The sequence below is a fragment of the Gambusia affinis genome, linkage group LG04 (genome assembly GCF_019740435.1).
Source record: "Gambusia affinis linkage group LG04, SWU_Gaff_1.0, whole genome shotgun sequence".
In the NCBI taxonomy this organism is placed as follows: domain Eukaryota; kingdom Metazoa; phylum Chordata; class Actinopteri; order Cyprinodontiformes; family Poeciliidae; genus Gambusia; species Gambusia affinis.
The window spans coordinates 29,965,236-29,982,013 of NC_057871.1; the positions used below are offsets into that span (position 1 = coordinate 29,965,236).

Here is a 16,778-nt window from a genome sequence, read left to right on the forward strand (position 1 = left end):
AACAGAAGACATTTTAAAGATAAAGCTGTATGTCTGTCAAATTTTCATATTTATGGACTGAAACTTTTACCCATTCTTTTTATTTTTCAGAATTGCTCAGGGTAAGTCAGAATGATATGTCTAAAAGCATCAACTTTCAGGCCTTGCCTCAAATTTCCACTTGCATTTAGCTCTGGACTTTGACTAGGACTGTTGCAAAATGTGATTATGCTTTGATCTGTTCTCTTATAACTCTGCCTGAATGTTGAGGATTGTTGTTGTCCTGGAAGCTGAACAGTTTCACTGAAGAACGTAGCATGTTGCTGCCACAGCGTGTTTCACTGTGGAGGATAACGTATTCAGCTGAAGTTCAGCTGAAGTTCAGTGTTCGTTTTCAACCACAAAGTTAAAATGATGAAAGTTTAACCTGAACTCATTTGGCCAGAGTACCGACTTCCACATGTGTGCTGTGTCCCTTAAATTGCTTGAGCAAACTTTAAATGGGACGTCAGCTTTCTTCCTGCTGCTTTTCCACAGAGACCATGTTAGCTTGCTCTAAAATAAACTTTCACTTATAAGGACACCTAATGGGTTTTTAGTCCATCACAACCATTACTTTATTCAAGGCTCCGCATTATTTTTTATAATAAAAATGTCAAATTAAATATTACAAAAATACACAATTCTGTGTATTTAGCAGTACATTATTGACATGCTAACTTTAATTTTAATCTCCTTTGTGTGCAATGATTCATTGGCCAAGGTCATAATTTATCAGAAAACATTTTTACAGTGATGTATCGCATAGCCTAATAAAGGTTGTGAGTAAATGTGATGAAGTAGATTTAGTCTTCTCTGCATGTTGTCCTTGCAGTTTTAGGCTGTAAGTAAGTGCATTAGTGTTGACATTTAAATTAGTAATAAATCTGAACATAATGGAATTAGCAAGTCCATTTTGTAAGGTCAGCACTGATGGAACAGCAGAAATGATCTGCTGCTGGTGCTGAAGGCGTCCCAGTAATGTTTAGCCACCATGGATCAACACAACCATTCTGTTCTGGTTTATCACCATTAGCTTCCTGGATTGATGAGATTGTTCACCAGAAATGATAAGTCATTTTAATTAGCTGTCCAAAAGGCAGTTTAAATCACAGCAAGGTAGCTAAGAATATCAGCTGTAATGCTGCTGAGTGGATATTCCATATTTCCAGAGTGTCATCAATCAAACCAGATCCTCCAAGGGTTAAAGTTGTAAAATCTCAAAGTCTGAATGAAACTTAGCATTTATTCAACAATCCCAATGTTAGTATGTTTTTACTTTGTTTTATTCTGATTTCTCTATATAAAAAAATTATCACAAGAATTATGCCAATGCCTTTTCAAACAGTCATGAACCTGGATTAAGATTAGCAACATCAACACTGGTCAAGGTGTTTCTGTTTGTGTTGAACAAAGCGCACTGATGCAACACGATACATAAATGCAACAAAATAAGATACATCAACAGCAAAATGAAATAGATGTTAAAAATACAAAAAAAAACTAAACAAAACAAAAAAAAGATATAACACCCCTGAACAAGGACATAACTTGAGAGTAAAGTGCTTCTAAGAAGAATACTAAATGTGTAATTTTGCCTCAGTATTTTAATATGATTTATAATCCATTTTTATGTACCTTCTGTGTAGCATCTTTTTTGTTATTTATATTCCCCACTTTTTCTTTAGTTTTATCTGTCTCCTTCCAGTGTTGTTGGTTTGAGAGCTTTGTGTTCGTTTTAAATTTGTGGGAATTTTTTATTTTTATTTTTTTTTTTTTTGTTCTGTGATGAAACTATGTTAATATTCACTTCAGTTCAATTCAGTGTTAGATCTGACATAAAACTGAAAACATTTCAGGAAACAAACATCTTATGGATGGTTGTGTGATGATCTGGGCTGCTTTACTGATTCAGGACCTGGAAGAAATGCCATCTCTGAAAAGATGAGTTCATGGCCTACTCCAAGCCCTTAAATTCTATTCAGATGCTAGGGTGCAAAGTATTATAGGCACCGAGTAAAGGAGATTGTTGATCCCTCTCCAATGTGTCTGATTTCAAAGAATCATAAAATTAAAAAAAAGTTGGGGAAACTTCCTATACCGCAACTTAGAAGACCCAAGTTTGTGGTTGTTGCTAATGCTAAGGGAGAACAAATAAGGTTGAAGAGATGTTCTGAAATCTTCTGAGTGGCAAAAATAGAAGAAATCTTTGAGGGGATATACTTTTGCTCAGCATGTTATCCAGTAGTGTTCTGTGTGTATCTAACAAGAACAAGTTCAAACCAGTTTTTGTGAGTGTATTCTATCCCTAATTCCCCTGTGACACATCTTATTGACTTTTTCTAAAGTTTCCATCCACTAACAGATTAACGACCCTGTGTGACCATCTAACAGCACTTCATCCATCCATCCATTTTCTGGTCACCCTTGTCCCTAATGGGGTCAGGAGGGTTGCTGGTGCCTATCTCCAGCTAACTTTCCGGGCGAGAGGCGGGGTCACCCTGGACAGTCGCCAGTCTGTCGCAGGGCAACACAGAGACATACAGGACAAACAAACATTCACACACACACTCACACCTAGGGAGAATTTAGAGAGACCAATTAACCTGACAGTTATGTTTTTGGACTGTGGGAGGAAGCCTGAGAACCCGGAGAGAACCCACCATGCACAGGGAGAACATGCAAACTCCATGCAGAAAGACCCTGGGCCGGGAATCGAACCCAGGACCTTCTTGCTGCAAGGCAACAGCTCTACCAACTGTGCCAATGTGCAGCCCCCTAACAGCACGTTATGTCTGCTGAATTAATTAAATGGATAGTTTTATGTAAAACTAACATTTTTCAGCATTATATTCTGTTATAATTTTATTCCCTCATCAAAAAAATTCATAAATAAATAAAATACCTGCAATGTTGCTTTAATTCTTTCATGCATGCATGTGTGAAAAATCTTTTAATCTGCTGTAGAAACCATTCAGCTGTGCAAAAAGCCCGAGTGGCTTTAGCAGTGCCTGTGAGAACACAACTCCTTCTTGGAGCTGCAGTCTCCAAGCTGCCCTCCACCATGACTCCTCCAGTCAGCTCCTACAGACTAGCCAACAGCAATTAGCAAGCACCTTATAGGAGAGCTTCTACTAGTTCATCGCTGATGAATAAGTTGTTAAAGGGTTAATAGAGGAGCCATGTTGTGATGACTTCCTGAAAGTGGTGTTCAGAAAGAGCAGGGGTTTTTAAAGACAGAGGTCCAGTTTCAAGTCAAATTACAAGGTCAAACTTTTTTTTAAGTCCTATTTAATATATGCAGCATTTTAATTAAAGCTGAAGGTAACAGTTAGTTGTCTGTGCTATAAAATGGCACTGTGTGCCTGGAAAATACACAATACTGCCCCTTTAAGATTTTTTAAAGGTAATGTTTGTGTTTATTGTCATATAATCTTTCAGTAGCAAAATTATGCATGTAGATTTACAATAATTAGGAAGTGCCTTCCACACACTTCCACCACACTAAGCTACATTAACACCTTCCTACCTCCTGTTTTCTCCCTTCATTCCTCCCTCTGATAATCAGCAGGTTGTTGTTGAGGCAGCTCTTAGGCCACCTGATTGGTTTATGCTGCCGCTAAGCTGAACCAGCTTACATTACAAGGCTTTGTGCCAAAGACTGAACTACACAAGTCCTCTTAAAGGCAGGGCTAACTTCTACTGTCAGCGTTGTGGCTGTGGTTGTATATGCAAACTCTATAGGGCAGACAATGATAGTGAAATGAACTGAGATATAAATCACAATCAGGAAATGATGCAGAGAGAGCTGGTGTGACAGAACCCGTCCAGCTGAATCATACGGTGCTCTCAGAGACAGAAGGGGGAGAACTGAAGCATGGAGGATGACAGCAAGCAGGACGAGGCGAGACTCTCTACAGAATAACTTTGAATTTGGATGGAAGTGGATCAAGTAGGTGGCTCTGATCTACACATTTCACCTACTGTAGCCGATGTGTCCTGCCTGCCTGCCTGCCTGTGACTGAATGCACTCATGCAAAATGGATAAATGGAAGGAGGCAGCAGCCTCGTCAACAGGAGTGCGGATGCCACATTCTTCATCCTCCTGGACCGAGTAAAGCTCCTCTCCCTCATTTGCAGAGTGGATCTCCAGAGTGTTGGGATGCCTCGACACAAACAGTGAGTTTACCCTTCCAGTTACATAAAGACGTGTGTGAACCTAGATTATATAAGCAAGCACATCAACTCAGATAGAAACATTATTATCATCCTCACTGCATCCTGGGGAGTATTGCACACAGGTGAGCAATGAAAGTACTTCTGATGAGTGTTTTTTAAAATTATTTTTAGATTTGTTTGTTTTCACCCTAACATTAAATCTAATGCATGAAGTTGCGATTTCTTGATTTTAATGAGTTCTGGGAGACAAACAAATGCACAAGATCTAATAAGAAATCAGAAAACGTGAAAAAGCAGATTAAAACCTTTATTAGCTCGGTCTTGTCAGACGATCGTCCTGGCTGGTGAAGCAGAACAAGCGGAGATGATCCGAGTGCAAATGCACATGGATACCAGAGATATGTAGCATGTTCCCTCAGTCCTCTGCAGAAAAAAAAAGCCCACTGCAGTATCTCTCCCCCTCCTCACTATGCCAACCAATGATGTTTGGAGGTCAGAATCCCTGATCTGCCACTAGTGTGAGCTGCTGCCTCACATGTTTGGGAACAAAGTGCCTGTTACACTTCAGAGTGTAAAGGGAAGGGAAGGGGAGGATGATGTTAATAAGTGAAACATCTGAACATTTATTTATTATTATTATTATTATTATTATTATTATTATTATTATTATTATTATTATTATTATTATTATTATTGCATTTGGACATTTGAGGGGATGCAGCAGCATCTGTAGACGGCAGGAAGTGAAATTTTCTCACATCCACCAAAATGACTAGCTGACGTTCGAGGTGTTGAAGATCCCCATAGAGTGCAAATAAGAAAATCATTCCATGAAATTAAAATGAGCTACAACAGCGGTGCAACAATGATAAATTTTTTGTTTTCCTGAATCCCCTTTTTTTATTTCTACATGTTGTGTGCTTTTCGTCAACGCCTGCAGGCTCGGTAAGTGCTGACTCCGGTCTCCTCTCACTATAAGTGGCCTCTGGGGGCTGACAGGACATCAATAGTCAAGTGGAATCAGCAGCATGGATCTACTATGGTTCTGTTCGCTCTCTGCGGTGCAGCTCAGTGAAACGCAAGGAGTGAGAAATGTAGTGGGTAAGGGCGTACGGGGCTCTGAATGTGCCGGATCCAGTGTTGACCTCATTAGGGGAGCGACTCAGGCACCGCAGCGTAAAAACATGTTGCAGGAATTACTGCAGTGAAATGATGGGATGTGAAGAGAAACCTGTCTGTAGCTTTAGTTTTAGGCTAAAGCTACTTAAATAAATGAATTATACTCAGAGGCTTCAGCTTCTATCTAGCGAGGTGACCAAATATAAGTTTGGGCACATTGTGTTTTATGTAAAAACTTTCAAATAAAGGAATTTTTTATTATATTAATTGCAGTGAAAATTTGAGAAAAAGGACACTTCACTTTAAAAAATTTAGGTTGAAGAGTAAAGTAAGAAATTCCATCTTTCACAATGGGATCATCCTGCTGCTTTACTGGTGGTACCAGTAAACAGGCCCAGCACTGTAAAACACAGCAGCTGTAACATGTAGAATCATGTGAGTTAATTCATTCTTCAACTTCTTGTGGACATAAGAGCTGCAAGAGTTACTCAACTGGACCACTTTCTTTATTTCACTAAAGCTGCACATTAAGCTCAGTTATCTACGGATCTGAGCATCGGAAAGGAGCAAAGAAAACCAAACTTCAGAACTTTTTAAATACTTACTGATGTTTTTTTGGTTTTTTTTTTGTCAGGATTCCTTTGATGATCATTAGAACTTAGGAGCTGTGGTGTGGTTGGCACTGTGGCCTTGCAGCTTTGCAACAAACTGCAACTTGCTCTCAAGTTGGTGTGTTTATCTGAAATTACAGATCGGATGTGTGGGTGTGATACTTTATTCTCATCTTTGGGTGTGTGTGTGTGTGCGTGTGCGTGTGTGTGCGTGTGTTTGTGTGTTTGAATGGAGCTGGCAGTTGGGATACAGCTTGTCCAAGACAGACTAAGACCAGTTCAAAAATAATAAATGGCTTGATAAAGCAATTGATGTTGCCAAATAATGCATCATAAAAATAAAGAACTTTCCTTAAGTATTTGATTATACATTGTGACATAAATTACTATTTATCATTGTCACTAGTATTGAATTTACATTATTACTATCTATTTTTCAATTTATTTTACTTGTTAGTTGTTTTGAATTAAAATATACATCTTCTTTAGCCAAATGCACAAATATTTATCTGGGTCAAACTGATTTAGTAAATCAAATTGTTTTGACGTAGCAGTGCCAAGCTGTTATCCAAAGAAGGAATAAGGATTTACGGAGCTATGCTACATTCCATATAGAGGGAAAAAATGGAACTGATTTGTCTGGCCCTAAGAGAACAGAGGGAGGACAGGCAGAGAACGCTCAAACCGAGGAAAAAAGGAACATTTAGAGTTTGATAGGAGTGAAATTTTCCAAACCATTTTCCAAACTGCTTGAAATCCTTTCAGCATTTTCTTTTTTGACACAAACAGCTGGACCTTTTGACATTTTTATTGCTCTTTAAATCCTCCCACAGTGACTTAGTGTGTTTATATGTGCATAGTTTTTCTAAATGTGAATGCCATTCTGTGTCACCACTGCTGTGTGTTCGATCTGTATTAATCTCTTCCTGTTTTGCTTCTGGTAAATGTCCTGGCTCTCTCTCCAGGGAGTTCAGGGATTTATTGAGCCATTACTTAATTAGAGGCCCCGAGAAGAATCTGAAATGAAATCTATGACTGGATTTACAGCCCATAAGTGTAATAAACAGAATTCTAAGGTACATATTTATCTTCACAGATGCTTTCCATGTTCAGGCTTGTTAGTATCTTGGTGAATTTATTGATGATGCCAATGCCAAGTTATAGAACATCACAATAATTGTGTTATCATTATTTTTGGCATGATTTTATTATTTTGGTATTATGCATGCTTAATGCTCAGAGTCACAGGTCTGCCTAAAACATCAATCTTCCAGCTGCAGCTCATCCAGAAGGCTGCTGCTGGCATTCTGACTAAAACCAGGAAGACAGAGTACATCACCCAGTTCTACAGTCATTCCACTGAGAAAATAGACTTTAAAATACTGTTAGTTTATAAATCACTCAACAGCTTCATACCACAATACATTAAACACCTGCTGTTGTTGTATCAAACTTCCAGACCTCTCAGGTCTTCTGGTTCTGGTTCGGCTCTGAATCAGAACCAGAACCAATGACGGAAAGCAGCATTCTTAATAAATGAAACATTGACCAACATTGAGGGTTTACTGCATGATGTCTTCTATGTTTTTGTATTTCTGTGTTTTTATGACGTAAAGCGTATTGAACTGTCTTGTTGCTGAAAAGTACTATAATGGTAAACTTAATTGTTTGATCTATTGATTGATTAAGTTTAGATTATGCATATTTAAAGCTCAGAGCCATTAGGTTAAGTTTAGATTTTGAGCTAAAGTAAAAGAAGCACTTTCATTTCAGCTTTTAGTGCAAGCACAGTTATCACTTGTAACTATACATTTATTAGAGTAACCTAAATAATTAAAGTGAAGTAATTACCCTGTTTTAATATTAAGAAGGGTAATCTCAGGCTGTGGGACTAAAATGAAGACCAGAAATCCCAGTTGAGATCTTTAAAATACACACAGGCTGAAAATCTCTGAAATGCTGCCATAAGACATTTTTAGAAAGGTTCTTTCAAACCAATCATGCAAGTCAAGTACATCCATTCCAAATTGACAGATATTTTCAATTCTTGCCACACATTGTCAACTGAATTAATGTCTGGTCTATGGTGCAATAAGCACCCTTAATGCATAATGACTGCATCATGATGTCTGACCAGGGGGATGGTGGATTCAGGATGATGTTCAGTGTTAGTTTTCCTTCACACCTTTGTCCATCAGTGTTGGGGATCTCTGCAGCTCCTCCAGAGTTATCACACTCACTAGAGTTTTAGTCTAGAGAAGATGAATTCTTTCCTCAAATAAATGACAAGTCTACAATGACAGATTATTACAAAGAGTCAACTTTCTAGCTCTCCAAACAGTGAGCCTTCATGGACATTTTTAAAACTTGCTCAGATATAAACTAGCTTTAGGTTTGAGGACAGCTCCACACATTGGTGTTTCACAAGTCAGCAAGAGAAGCCCCACTGCTTTATTGAGAAGCGTCTTGGCAGATAATGCATCAGCAGCAGGTCGTGCAACATTTCTTCAGTCACAACACTCACTCTATGTGAGTGAGGGCTCGGTATGGAGAGCAGTCACTCACGTAGAGGCGGGCTGGTGCACCCACAGCGAAGGGCACTGAGGAGTATGAAGCGCAAAGTAATATTAGAAATAAATTCCATTATACTTGAAACATGAAAGGCTAACCACATTGCAGGAAACCCAATTCAATCTATTTTTCTTTCATTTCCTGATAAGGAGAGATATTCAGAGTCAGATTAAGTCCTTTACATTCAGAGAAGGGTAACAACAAATCATGTTTTAGGTCTCAATACTGAGATGGCTGAAGAAGGACAGCCTCAAAAATTCATTGCACATCTAAATACTATACATTCATTCTCTTTGCAAAGTATTATAGGCACATAATTACTCTTGCAGATGTGAAATTGATCAGTCATCTTAGATAGCGAGTAGGTTTTAATATTTCCACTTTTACACCAAGAACAACTGGTGATAGAAAAAAATTCTGCAATTATTTTAGGGAGATTGAATTATTTTTGTCATTGGTTGATGTTGAAATGATTGATGGTTTTGCGATGTTTCGTTTATTGCCAATGCAAAAAGTATAATCAGCAAAATCATCTCACTAGAGAATGATTTTCTGAACTGAATAGCTGTTAGTCCAATACTGAGTGAGTAATTCCAACATTATGTGAACCATTGATTATTGTCTTCTTGCTTTCAAAAACAATGGCGAGACTTACTGTAATATATGCATTATACTTTAAAGATTTTTAGATTTTCTGTGTCTAAAACAGGAGACTTGTTGGCACTACTTTCTATTAAAAAAAAACATACTCAAGTTAGAAAGACATCATAATGTTGATATTTGGATAACAAAAACCTTGTCAATGTGTCTCACTTTTTGTTTTATCTTGTTTTTGACTTTTTTGACTCTATTGCCCTTCAATTTATTTCACCCTGCATTCTTTGGTCATTTGTCTCTTGTGTCATCATTTCATAGCCATGTGTCATAACACTGCTGCACCAGCTTTTCATAAACTGAGTCATGGCTGACACCGGCATTTTTACAGGGCAGTGTCGACTCATTTGATTCATGTGGAAGGGCAGCAAGGGCCACAGTGCTGGGATTTTAAAGTGAGCTGCAACTTTGGGAATGAGTGACAGCTGCTGGACAACACTTGTCTGATCAGACCAAGTAAAGCAAATCCAAAAGGAAATTAAGATAGATATCAAAGAATGTGTGGTTGAGGATAAATCAATCGGAACTCTACCGTATCTGTTAAGTTAATTTCAGCATTTAAATCGAAAATGTGAAACTTTGTTTTTTTATTTATATATTGTTTATTTACAGTACAGAGAAGGTGTGTCCAAACTTTTGGTCTGTAATATATATATATATATATATATATATATATATATATATATATATATATATATATATATATATATATATATATATATATATATATATATATATACATATGTGCGGATTAATTTATTCTTCATTCCTCTGGGCAGTTACCTCAGTTGTGTTTCCATTACAAATGTGCATAAAACTTCATAAATACTTTGCTAATGTGAAAGAAAAAATAAAATTGTAATTGTGGTATTTCCATTATATAAGAGAAAACATATAAATGAGTTTATTCACACTATAAGTCATTAAAAACATGCTGCGCCATGATCCCCCAACTACTTCCTGTTGTATTCTTCACTTATTGTACCAGTGGCAACGTCTGGCTATTGATCATGTGACTCACATAATGTGGAAAAAGTGTTTCCAATTTCAATATGGCCCAAAAAGCACCTCATCCTTTCGCCAAAACTTTTAATCTAAAAACAAGATTTTTTTTTCAAGAAAATGGTGGGTCAAAATTATTTTTTGAAATGTCCAATTTCGCAATTATATGGAATGGAAATGCAGCTATTGACACTCTCCTCATGGGAAGTAAGCTAGAAGGATTATTGCCAAATAAGCCTGTTGTTCAATGTGCTGCATCCAATATTATTAGAATTCAATTGAAGATAAATATGTGGCAGAACTGTAGAAATCCAAGCAAAACCAGCCCAGATTGAGTACTGAGTACAAATATTATACAATACCTTCAAATTATTTCATGAGTTCTGTATTGGAAACATCTTAATTTTGTGAGAGTCTGAACTGAGGATTTCAAAACTCAGAATTTGGGGATGAAAATAAATAAATGCATGAAATATATCAGTTAGAGTTGAAATTTTACAAAAATTAATTTATTATTGTTATATTCTAACGTACTGAGATGAACATGTAGAACTGAGGACAACAGAATGTCAAACATAACAGCAAAAAAGTGTTAAAATTAAAATTAAAAGTGTTAAATTAAATACCTTGTGGCAGTGCTAAACATAGAGGTGCTGTAGGATCAAGCATCAGTCTCCTCTCTCAGATCTGCTTACACATTTCACCTGGACGGCCCTAAGAGATCAAAGCATGCCTGGAATGGAAGTGGGAGCACCATGATGTCATTGCCTGACAATGTCCTCCTGTAGTCACATGCCAGCCACACATTCAGCACAGAAGTGCTTCTTCAACATTGACCAGACGAGTGGGCCTTGGTATCAGCTGTTCCAAATGCAGTTCACTTTGGAAGGCATCAGTGGAAAGATGTGAGAGTGCCACTGCTAAGATAAATAAGTTATTTTCTCACAAGCTCTATGTGCCAGACCACAGTCCTTAATTCTAGCGCTATTCTTGGAGTGTGCTTTGATAGGGTTGAACATTAGATAATTGCAGGCATGAAGTGGATCCTACCAAAGGGTCTTGTAGCTGAATTAAGGCTTTGCTCAGATACAGATACTCTGGGTGAACTATTAAGTTTTAGTGTCACATCCATGGTTGGATATCTTGTATCCAAGGTCAGATTTTGGTGTCAACACTGGACTTCCCTAAATGAATGACGCATGACAGTGAGCCCTCCGTTCCTTTCTTGTCTGTAGAAAGATATTCCTGTGAGGTGGCCAAGCTAACCTGACTACTTTTCAAATAATGTACATGTGTATGGTCTTCTGCTCTGCTCTCTGTATGTCTACACCTCAATCACCCGCAGATCTCTGCATACCAGACATAATGTGTCATCATCATATACTCAGGTCCTGAAAATGCAATGCTGATAGCATGTCTACAGATAGCATACCAGCTGTAAAAGAAATCCCTTTGACAAGTTTCAGTAAAGACCATATATTCTGCTCATAAGAGTCGGCGATGAAAGGCCAAACGCATGCAGGCATGTGTACATGGACATTCAGAAAAACATGTGTGCACCCTTATACACACACACACACACACACACGCACACGCACGCCCGAGCACGCAGATGTGGTCTTGGTGACACAATGCAAAAGGTCAGCTATCAATAACGTTCTAAATTTGTGCACCTTTAAAGATGACAGAGAAAAGGTTTCTTTATGGATATAATTGCTTCTGCACATGATTAGGTTTAAACAGATATATGTAGTTAGTAAAAGTTTCAACTGGTCAGACTTTTTTTTTTGGCAAATTCTGATTTCCTGGTTTTGTAGAATTTTGACCTCTCAACACTGATTTTATTCAATACAAGTTTTCTTTAAAAAATGTAATTCACAACATCCGACAAATATTTGTTTCTATCCTTACTATCATGGCTAGGCTTCAGTACTTGATATAAGAGCATAAGTGACAACACACTCTGTGTGTTAGAGAGCAGAAGCTATAAAACAAGGTTTAAATAAAACTTTTTAAAACTAACTTAAGCGTCTTACTAGCCTAGTAGTAAGATACCCTTTCTTTTACGTTTGCTTCGTGTGGAAGGTCTGGAGCCTTGGGTACTGAGAAACGGTTGCTTTCTGGAGGGGTTGACTCTGTTGAAGTTTTAAATTTTACCCAATTGCTATTGTTAGGCTGTGACGTATGTAATACACCGGCTTAATCATGAACCTTCTGCCCAGTTGAAATCGAGGTCAATGAGACAAATCCGACGGTGAACAGAAGGGAGATGAGAATTAAGCAGAATTGCAAAGGAAGACAATGCCCATGCTAGCATCATGTATCTGCCCTTACCAGAGTTAGCATTAAGAATAAATATCAATCTCTGTGTGTATTTTCTAAAACAGGGGTCATCAGTTATACTGTGTGATTTTCAAAAGGCTGCCATCCTTCCTAAATCTAGCATTTATATGATAGCATTTGGAAACTCAGAGGCTTAAAACGGACCTACCCTGTAAGATAGCCGTCATTTAAATTTGGACGATTCTGGATCAATTCTGCCCTTTGCCTGTTCAGTAAAACTTCCCTAAGGCAGGACAGAATCAACTTCTTGTGGCAGACCTCCCATTCTGTACTCAAAAAATAATAAGGTATGAATAATGGAATTAATCAAAACAAAAAATGTACAAAATGGCGAAGGAATAATGAATGAACAACTTTTATGGCCCCATATATGTTTTCTTTTAAATGCCTTCTGAAATCTTTTGTACTTTTTCCTAATTTTTAAAAAATCTCATTGACAATGAAAACAGTTTAATTTTCTTGCTAGCAAGACCTCTACTTGGTACTTAGTAATAAATAAATTATCTGATAGTTCAACAAGCTAGTCAAGTTAATATTGGTCCCTTCTGCTTACCCACAAGTTTTCTTTTATGATTTTTTTTTTTTTTAGAATTGATGTCAGTCAAATTATTATGAATATAAAATGACAGGACAATGAATTGAAGTACTTTTACTTGGATTTGATACTTAATATATCATTAAACTGAATGAACTACAATTTAACAAAAAAATATATATTAATAATAATTGGAGACCAAGATATATGTTGATGTGCGACTGCGACACTATGTACAAATAATCACCAAAACAATTGAGAACTTTTAAGTATTGGTACACAGCACTGACAATTATTGCATTCATCAAATATTTACAAATGTTGAATCATATCCTGTAGATCAGAATATTTCTTCCTTGACTTAATTGACAATTTCTGACATATATTTTCTATTTTAGAAACAGGCTTTCTTAGAAACACTTTGCATACAGTTTGAGTCATTTTGTCTCTACCATCACACTGAGTTTGTCATAAGCTGGAAAAGAGAGAGAGAGAAACATAGTATATAGACTGGTCACACAATATTATAGATATAAAAACTAAAAGTGCAATGTCTTTGTAGTGCAAAGGTTACATTTGCTGTCATACCAGTAGGATATCTAGCATTCTCTACACTCCTGGATCCAGTCTAAATATTTTAACAGGCTGGTGAATGTGAGCAGACTGACAGGTTCAAAGGATTATTACTTTATAATCAAGTTATTTAACATTTAATTGTGGTCCAGTTGGGTGATAAAAAAAAATGCAGTATCCTCTGGTTCGCAATCAAACATATAACTCCTAATTTAACTTAGCATTTAACTTTGCATTTAGCTTGCATCACAGTTGTGATTTATAGCAAGTTGTAGAAAACAAAGTATCTTAACATAAATCCATAACTTTTATCAATGAATTGTTATGGATCAAAGGCTATTAATGTACTGTAATTTGCATTAATAAAAAAAAATGTTTTAGTGGACAGAGCATCAAAACTGCCCCCAGCCCAGGAGCCCACACCCTTGTATCTATCTATCTATCTATCTATATGTTCAAAAGTTGTAGAAATTTATCCCAAAAGAGCAGTTGCTTCAGCAGAAGGATATTCTGCAAAGCAAGACCTGTTTGTTCCATGTGACAGACCAACACTACTTTGTGTTGTTCCATCAAACACAAATGCATCAAAGTTCTGGTTGTAATGTGACAAAATGTAAAATATTTTCCAGGGTATTACATGAACACTGCTGCATTACTCACAGATGGATGTGTTTAATAAGTTAACTGAGATGTTTCCTGGCTGTTGGGATTTGAATAACTTTTGAATCTTCCTAGCTGTAAGGTGAACACAGTTCACTGACATACAAACCCAGCAGGAATCCTGGCATGCCTTTCAATAAAAAAAGACTCAGCAATTCTCCAAGAGAATATTGGTAGACCAATGTGTATCAGAGGAAGTGTAAAAACTATATTTTTACACTTCCTTTGAAATATGACAAGATCAGAAATGATAGCAGAATTGTTTCAAAGCATTTGTTTACTCATAGCAACCCCCAACATTGTACTGATGATAATATTTTGTTAACCTCTACATAACCTCATGCAAGTATGAGGTCAGCTGTTGTTTCTCCTTTGTGAGAATACAAAGCGAAGTGTTACTTTCCTGTCAGGGAGCCGCACACAGGCCTGTGTCCTTTGCCAGCACTGATTGAACCGCGGCCGTTGCCATGGCTACACGGTGGCCCAATGAGAGGCTCGCGGTTGTCAGCTGCTGAATGAAAACAGTGGCCATTTTGCGCACGAAGCCGCGGCATCATTCACTTAATAGCCAAACGGAAACGGAAGATTCTGACCATTTCTGGATGTAGGTGGTTCGGCAGAGTTTATCAGCACCGCGGTGCGACGGCGCGCCTGTCGAGAAGAAAGAGAGGAGGAGGAGGAGGCATTCGGTGCAATAGTGTCGCCACTCCGGCTGCTGTTGCGTTTGGCTGGTGAGAAAACGGACTAGGACAGGTTTCCCCGCCTCACTTCCCTGGGCCTGTTGACCCCCCACGAGAGAGAGAAGGAATGAGAGAGGAAGCGGTGGAGAAAGAACTACCTTTTAGTTAGCTGAGCTGATCGAAACCGAGTAGCGTTGAAAAACAGGTGTATGGTTTCATCGCACGGATGCAGCACCGGCTCGCGCGTGTCGCCTCTCCGCCGCTGCCGAAGTGAGAACTTTTAATTACCTCGTATGTTGAGGGGGCTGGTTTCCTGCTCATATCTAAGGACTGCGAGGCAGTCGTTTTAAGGTAGGTGAGCACAGTTTTCAACTATGTTGTTAACGCTCAAATGGGCAACGGACCAGCCTCAATGGAGGCTGAGCTGTACAGTTGGTAAACGGCTTAAACGGGACACTTTGGGTCCTTAAAGGCGTTACTGAGTACAATACTGCCCTATTATAGACCCGATCCGAGGGACTCAGCTCAGTCGGGATGCGGTTGGTTGGCTGTTTCCATAAACGTGCATTCCGGTGGATTGCTGCTGCTGCCTGTTCATCAAGGGAAGATGCGGTCAGGAAGATGGTGAAAGCTGCAAGCACAGGCTTCTAGGCATGTGGGCAGATAATTACTGAGTTTAAAATGTAAAAGAATGAGAGACGGGCGTGAACTGAACAAGTCCGGTGATTGTAAACATGAACTGAAATATTCCCCTTTTACCCACACCCCAGAGACCTGAGGGGAATCTTTAATGTTAGCTTGGATTCACACAATGGTGCAGGCTATTAGTGTGGCATGGACAGCAGAGCTGGACTCTAATCTCACTTTCTTACATGTACATTGCAAGTATGCAGTTTTGTGCAAGGTTGTCTTGTGCTTTTTCTTAACTGAAAAGGAAAGACCGAAAACAAAACTAATATTATTTTGGAAGGTAAATAAGGAAGATAAACACGTTACAATTCTAAAACCAACAATGCAGTTTTTCCACAAATTAGGCCTAATTTCAGTATATTTTTGCTCAAACCTTACAAGAGAATGTTAGGTCTTTATAGAAGCAGCATCAATTTATCATAAAGAAATGAACATCTTTCATATAAAATGAGGGCAACACAAGTATTTTAAACCATACCAATGTGTATAAAAGTAGGCCATTTTTAAAAATAAAGTTAGTGTTTTCAAATTTGCAAAAAATAAGGAAAAACTGTCAGTGTTTAAAGTCATTTTAATAAAATTCCACATGGCTGAAAGAAGGCAGCCACATTTTCTCCTTGCTAGTTGTGTGGAAATATGTTTGATCTTAAAAAAATATGAAAAGTCATGGTGTGGCAACTACAGTTTTCAAGCTTATACTCTTAAAGATACTTTCTGCACATTTAGCACTTCAAAACTGCAAAATTTAGCAAGGAGTTTTATTCTATGTTTTTTTCTAGAGTACGAAAATGAAAATTAAAAAATAAACCTTATAGAATGCATTAGTATAAGACACGCTGGAGGTAATCATACGACGATGAAAGCAAAATGTCATAATTATGTAGGACTAAGACTGTTGAGGATTTTATAAAGCATTAAAACAACTTAAAATAAATCTTGAAAAAATGCAAAGACTTCAAAATACTTTAACTTTCCCCTTTTGTCCTTTGTCTCTTGAGTCAAACAGATGTAAAAAAAAAAATGTTCCAGTTTCCTTCTTTTACCTGGTATGAACGGATGATGTCATGAGGAAAAGATTGGAAAGGCCAGCGGTAGAAGCTGGTATCTGCAGGATCCATTTGAATGCTGTGTTACTAGGTAGAG

At 37.7% G+C, this 16,778-nt stretch overlaps 1 protein-coding gene across 9 annotated transcripts in view; it reads left to right on the top strand.

Moving 5' to 3' along the window:
* Window positions 1-14,679: 14,679 nt before the first annotated feature.
* The window catches only part of sorbs2a (sorbin and SH3 domain containing 2a), a 56,075-nt gene continuing 53,976 nt past the window's right edge, over window positions 14,680-16,778 (top strand). For all 9 annotated transcript variants that reach the window (XM_044113322.1, XM_044113315.1, XM_044113323.1 and 6 more), the window contains exon 1: window positions 14,680-15,296. The gene's annotated coding sequence lies outside the window, so the exon portion shown is untranslated. The remainder of the gene's footprint in view (window positions 15,297-16,778) is intronic.